Below are 5,944 nucleotides of genomic sequence, written 5' to 3'. Positions count from 1 at the left end.
AATTGGACAAAATGCCAGTTGTTGCGTTTTCATTTGTGGAGCCTTGAACTTGGGAAGAGCAGCCACAACTCCCACCCTGTGGTGTGGCTTTTCCTTTGTCCAATCAAATCTAAGTTAACTGTTATGCAGGTGCAGCCCAAACCCCAGGAGCTATTACCCTAGTCACTCAAAGTCACCCTGCTGCTCCTTGCTCCCTAATGTCAGGGAGCACTAATACTATCTGGCCAGGCAGCTGTCTACACCCCCATGAGGCAGGACATGCAGGCAGAAAAAGCAAGGCTGTCTCAGACCACTTCATGCTAGCCCACAAACAGTCCTGTCCAGGTCACATGGCACACACCATCCTGCTTGCCTCCCACCTGACTCAAAGGGTCCAGATCAGCTGTGCCTATTTCTCACTTTCCACAAATGGAACCTCACTGTGGTGCTCTTTGTGTCTGAGATTCGTCCAGGGTGTTGTGTGTGGTTGTAGGTCACTTTTTCTCACTGTCAGCATAGCCACACTGTGTGACTGATCCATGGGGTCCTGATTCATTCCATGTTGATGAACAGTGTGAAATTTCTAGCTGGGGCTATTGGGTACGATGTTGCTTTGATGACCATTCTGCATGTCTCTGGAGAATGCATGAATGCGTCCATGTTTATAATACTGGTGGGTAATAGTCTTCTAAAAACTCAGTGTATATTTTATTTATATTTTTTGCCTTAGTGCCCAGGATAGCTGTGGCCTGATTTCATCTTTCTTTGTTTCCCGCATTACAAAAATAAAAAAAGTTTGCTTTAAAGTAGCATTTTTTCAAGCATTTTTCTAGCACTTTAACATTGCATCTAAATATAAATTGTTGAAGCTTGAACCCCCATTCCTAATTGAATAAATTATAACATATCATTTTCCCACAGCATTTTGATCATGACACCATTCTCAAATACTTAGTGAGATCATCCAGAGATGCTGTCCCCCAAGTGGTGAACTGATTGACATGGTCAGTCCGTGCATTCTGCTACCTGCCCCTGATTTTCTGCCATTAGCAGCCAATCAAGGTGACACCAGGTAGGGCTGCTCGCATTTATGTGACATCTTCCTTCAGACTTGTTTTCCTCCATGGCAACAAAGGCTTATGTGTCTGAGAGTCTTCATCTTCCTCTGCAGGGCAGAGCTGTGCTGCCTGTGGGCCCATAAAGCAGAGAATGCCACCTTCATTCCCCACCCCCCGCCTTGTTCTCTGCTTCAGCAGCACGTCCTGATGATTGCTGGTTACAGGGAGACTCTGGGTAGCCCTTCAACTTCCAGAAATGCAGGCTATGGTGAGGAGGGGGTTACAAGGTTTTTAGATCTGGCAGAGGAGCAGCATCAGACTGAGGGTGTCCCCAGCCCCCCTCTGCCTCGGCCACCCCTAGCTCCTCAGCGTGGCCACCAGCCCAACAAGGGAATCACCATCTCCCCTGCACCAGCTAGCTTCCACGGCCCCTCTTCCTCAACCTTTGCCAGCCTGACCCAGAGATTAGAGTGCATAGATCTCCACTAGCCCCCCTGTTACAAGACTACCTAAGACCTGTTTGCACAGGACAGCCCTCACTGTACCTGACTCGTTCCACTGGCAATCTCCCCCTGGTGTCCTCCACTTCAAAACTCTGATGCCTTTTGTTTCAGTGGAGTTGAACAACCCCATTATAATAGCGCGATAAATTCCTTCTTGTATGTTTAACTCTGGTGCACTTTTTGCCTTGGCAGTGTCATAAGCTATATTTCCAAAGGAGACCCCAAAACCCTCTCTCATGTTACTGTATCAAAGTGTCACCCTGTGAGTCTGTGAAGCTTCACAATTTTGTACTACATTTGTACTACATTTTACTAAACACAGGCCTTTGGCATCTATCCCCCTATCTGCTCCTATGCAACTCCAGCCCTCCCTTAATGCTGTCATTGTCACATATTGCACTTGTACACATTGTGTACCCATTAACATAGGCTTTATATTGTGTTGTGTAAATCTGTCTTTTAAATCTCATGGGGGAAAAAAAGAAGAGTTATAATCCAAAAATAAAACAAAATTGGCTTTTTTTTTTTTTTGGCCTATGTAATTGCCGTTACCAGACTTCATTTCTTTGCATGGATCTGAGTTACTGTGTAGCCACCCAAGCAACTATGACCTTTCCTTTAAGCCTTAAGTACTACTTGCAGCATCTTCAACAGAACAGGTCTACTAACGGCAAACTCCCTCAAGTTTTGTTTCTCTGGGCTAGTACTAATTTTGCTTTCATTTGTGAAGGACCATTTTATCAATATAACATTCTTAATTTGAGAGGTTTCTCTCTCTCAGTGCTTTAAGTGCATCATCCCACTGCCATCTGGCCTCCATGGTTTCTTCTGTTGATGTTAATGAGGCTCCCTTGTATGTGACTGCTCACTGCTCTCATTGATATTCAAGAACTTCTTTGCCTTTTGCCTTTGACAATATTATAACATGTCAAGTTGTCAATAACTTTAAGTGACCACTCTTGAAGTTTGTGGAGCTTCTTGGATGTATAAATTCATGTCTTTTATACAATTTGGGAAATTTAGGGCATTATTTCTTCCAGTATTCTTTCTTCTCCTTTCTTTCTTTCTTACTGGTGTAATGTGTGTGTAGTCATGTGTGTTACGTGTGTGTTAATGTGTGTGTGTGGTAAATTTTCCTTTTTGGTTATTAAACTTTTCAACTTCAAATTTTCTGGCTGGTTCCTCTTTACTGATATTTTCTATCTGCTCAGACATCATTCTCCTGATTTTTTTTTATCTCTCTGTCCATGATTTTCCCAACTTTTTCAGCATACTTAGGATAGTTGATTTAAAGTCTCTATCTAGTAAGTCCAATGTCGGTGCTTCCTCAGGACAATTTCTTTTAATTTCTTCTGTAAATAGACCATGATTTCTTGGGGTTTTTTGTACACTTCATAATTTTTTTGGAAAACTAGACTTTTAAAATATTGTATGGCAAGAAATAAGCAGCCTGTGACAGCTGTGCACAGGTGCCCACGAGGCTGCCTTCCGGAATATCAAGACCATTGCTGAATGCCTGGTAGATGAGCTCATCAATGCTGCCAAGGGCTCTTCCAACTCCTATGCCTTCAAGAAGAATGACGAGCTGGAGTGTGTGGCCAAGTTCAATGAATGATTTCCCAGTGATGCCTCCCACTCCCCCGTGTTTGTTTTTGTTGCCTGTTTTGGTTTATAATTATTTGATAACTTTTCTAAGCTATTTTTGTAAAGACCGCATTCTTTGAGATGTGTTGTCTCTGATGTTTCTGTTCCTTTAGCCTGTGGTCACCAGTGTTTTAGACAGAGATTCCTTAAATGCCTAAGGCCAGAGGGAAAAAAAGCAAACCAGGAAATCTCTCTGTCTTTGCAGAACAGTTCTTTGGCACTTCTTCAATGCTTAGCCCAGCCATTTAGAACTTTGCCTTAGCCTTCACAACTTGTTCCTACCAACCTTAAAGATCAGTCAGAAGTGGACACTTAGGACCTTCTTGAGTCTCTTCTGAGTTTGTATCCTTCCCTGGGCAGGCAGAGACTATCTGGATGCTTTTCTTTTCTTCCTTTTTTGTTTTTTAGGTGGAGCTGCCTCCAAAAGGCAGACAGGTTTATTGGGCAGTGGGCAGCAGCTGGAAAATTAGCCGTTGGACTTGCCCACATGCTCCAGCTCATCCTTCTTCTTGATGGCATAGGAGTTGGAGAAGCCCTTGGTGGCACTGATGAGCTCATCTGCCAGGCATTCAGCAATGGTCTTGATATTCCAGAAGGCAGCCCCATGGGCACCTGTGCACAGCAGTCATATGGCCTGATTCACATGGCACAGTGGGGATACATCACAGCCTGCCAGCTCACTGTCCCAGCTTGCCCAATGCATGTGGAGTCCTTCCTACCGGAGCCACTGTTGATGGCATTCACTGGGACATGCAGAGGGTTCTCTCCCATGAGCAGGTGGATGATCTCGAAGGCATGCTTGATGATGTGCACAGTCATGAGCTTTTGCTGTTGTTGCAGCCATACATCATCATGGAGTTAGTGAGGTGTTCCACAATGGGGCACTGGGCTTTGCAGAACGTCTTGGCAGCATAGCACCCTGCACTGTGAGGCAGGTACTTGGCATACTTCTTCACTACAATGTAATCCTGCAGGGAAATGTCATTGATCTGCACATCATCAGTGCTCCACTTCCCAAAGAGCCCGATGTCGGGGGACTCTGCCACCACTAGTGCAGCTGTCTCCCACTCGGTCATCCTGAATGCTAGCCAGATTACCTTTTTCACTTGGCATGGACCACGAGCTACCCTGGTTCAGACAGGAAGAGGGATGCTTTTCAATACCTTAATTCACCAAAGAATCTTCTAAGTTTTTCATCCCAGGCTTGTGGTATGTCTATTGTTTTCCTCAACTGTAATACTTTTCCCAGTCGATAGAGAGTAGTTCATTTGCCTTTCAGTGTTTTTCAGGAATGTACTCTGCATAGCCATTTCTCTGCTCTTAGAGAGCTCCAAGTTAAGTGAAACAAAGACAAGTACCTTACATCAGTCTTTCATGTAGCCCCAGACAGATCAAAACAAGAATAATACAAAGATGATTCTTTGAGGAAAATTCTTCTCTGTTTCTTCTGGAACCAATAACCAGAGTCTCTCACTTGAAACATGGGCTGCCATCTTCAAGAGTGCTGACAAGCTGGGGAGGATAGTAAGATGGGGAAAGTAAAAATGTTACAAAGCTCACCTAGAGTTTTATGTTGCCTCTTTATCTTTTTTATTCAGTATTCACTTGGCTGCTGTAAATCTTTGACCAGTTTTCAGAGTTCAGACAGGTTCTGCCAGTTTTTCTCATTCTTTCAGTGTTTCTGTGGAGGATCAAGCCCTTAGAGCTATCCACTTTGCCATTTTTTATAACATCACTCCATAGTGATATTTTGTTTGGGGAAGGCCTACTGTTCACCTTGTGTCATGCATTGAGTTAGGTATAATAATGGCTACTGGAAGATGTCTATGCTCCAATGCCCAGAACCTGTGAATATATTATGTGGCAAAAGGGATTTGTTCTTGTGATTAAGATTACACACCTTTAAATGGGGGCGATCCTAATGGATTATCTAAAGGGGCCTAATATAATCACATGAAGCCTCTAGAAATTGGTTGGGGCCCTCAGCTCACAGCAAAAAAGAAAACAGGTATCTTAGCCCTACATTGCAGCTAACTGAATTCTACCAAGAAATCAAATAACCAAGGAAACACTTCTTCCCCTGGAGCCTCCAGAAGAGATGCAGCACCGCCAACATATTGATTTTAGTCTGGTATAACCAGTGTTGGACTTCTGGTGGCAAAATTGAAAAATAATGAATCTGTGTGTGTTTATTTTAAAGTTGTGGAGTACAAGTCAGGGTTGCTTATATAAGTGGTTTAGGTACAGGTGAAATTTGACGACTCTCATTGGACCTCACTTCACTTGAATTAGGATCAGACACCTTATTGATGTTATGTGCACCCCCTCCCCTGGCAGTGTCCCACAACTATCAGTCCCTTTTTTATAGCATTATGTAGGTGTTCACAGTCCACTTAGGAGTGAGAACATGTGGCACTCAGTTCTTTATTTATGTGATAGATAATTGAGTATTTTAGACCCTAAATACATCTAAGTTGCCCCAAAGCCCACAATTTTGTCCTTCTTTATGACTGCATAATAATACATTGTGTATATGTACCATATTTTTTTATCCAGTCCAGTTGCAATGGGCAGCATGATTGGTGTGTTGTTTTAAGTCATTAAGTTTGTGGTAATATTTAGGACAGTAATATAAAACTCATATATATTTTGGTTACCTGGAAGTGGATGCCTCTGCAACAAATACCTAAAAATGCAGAAGTATATTTGAAACTGAGTAATGGCCGAGAAACTACAAGAATTTTGAGGAGCATGATAGAA

The 5,944-nt window shown here is 43.0% G+C and overlaps 1 pseudogene; it reads right to left on the bottom strand.

The window, feature by feature from the left end:
- Positions 1-3,650: 3,650 nt before the first annotated feature.
- Positions 3,651-4,260, bottom strand: LOC103250287 (annotated as a pseudogene).
- Between the last annotated feature and the right edge of the window lie 1,684 nt (positions 4,261-5,944).

This window comes from Carlito syrichta, unplaced genomic scaffold, assembly GCF_000164805.1.
Source record: "Carlito syrichta isolate Samal-C Ts95f unplaced genomic scaffold, Tarsius_syrichta-2.0.1 Scaffold127887, whole genome shotgun sequence".
In the NCBI taxonomy this organism is placed as follows: domain Eukaryota; kingdom Metazoa; phylum Chordata; class Mammalia; order Primates; family Tarsiidae; genus Carlito; species Carlito syrichta.
The sequence above is the reverse complement of the archived record's forward strand: the minus strand, read 5'-3'. Positions and strand labels throughout refer to the sequence as shown.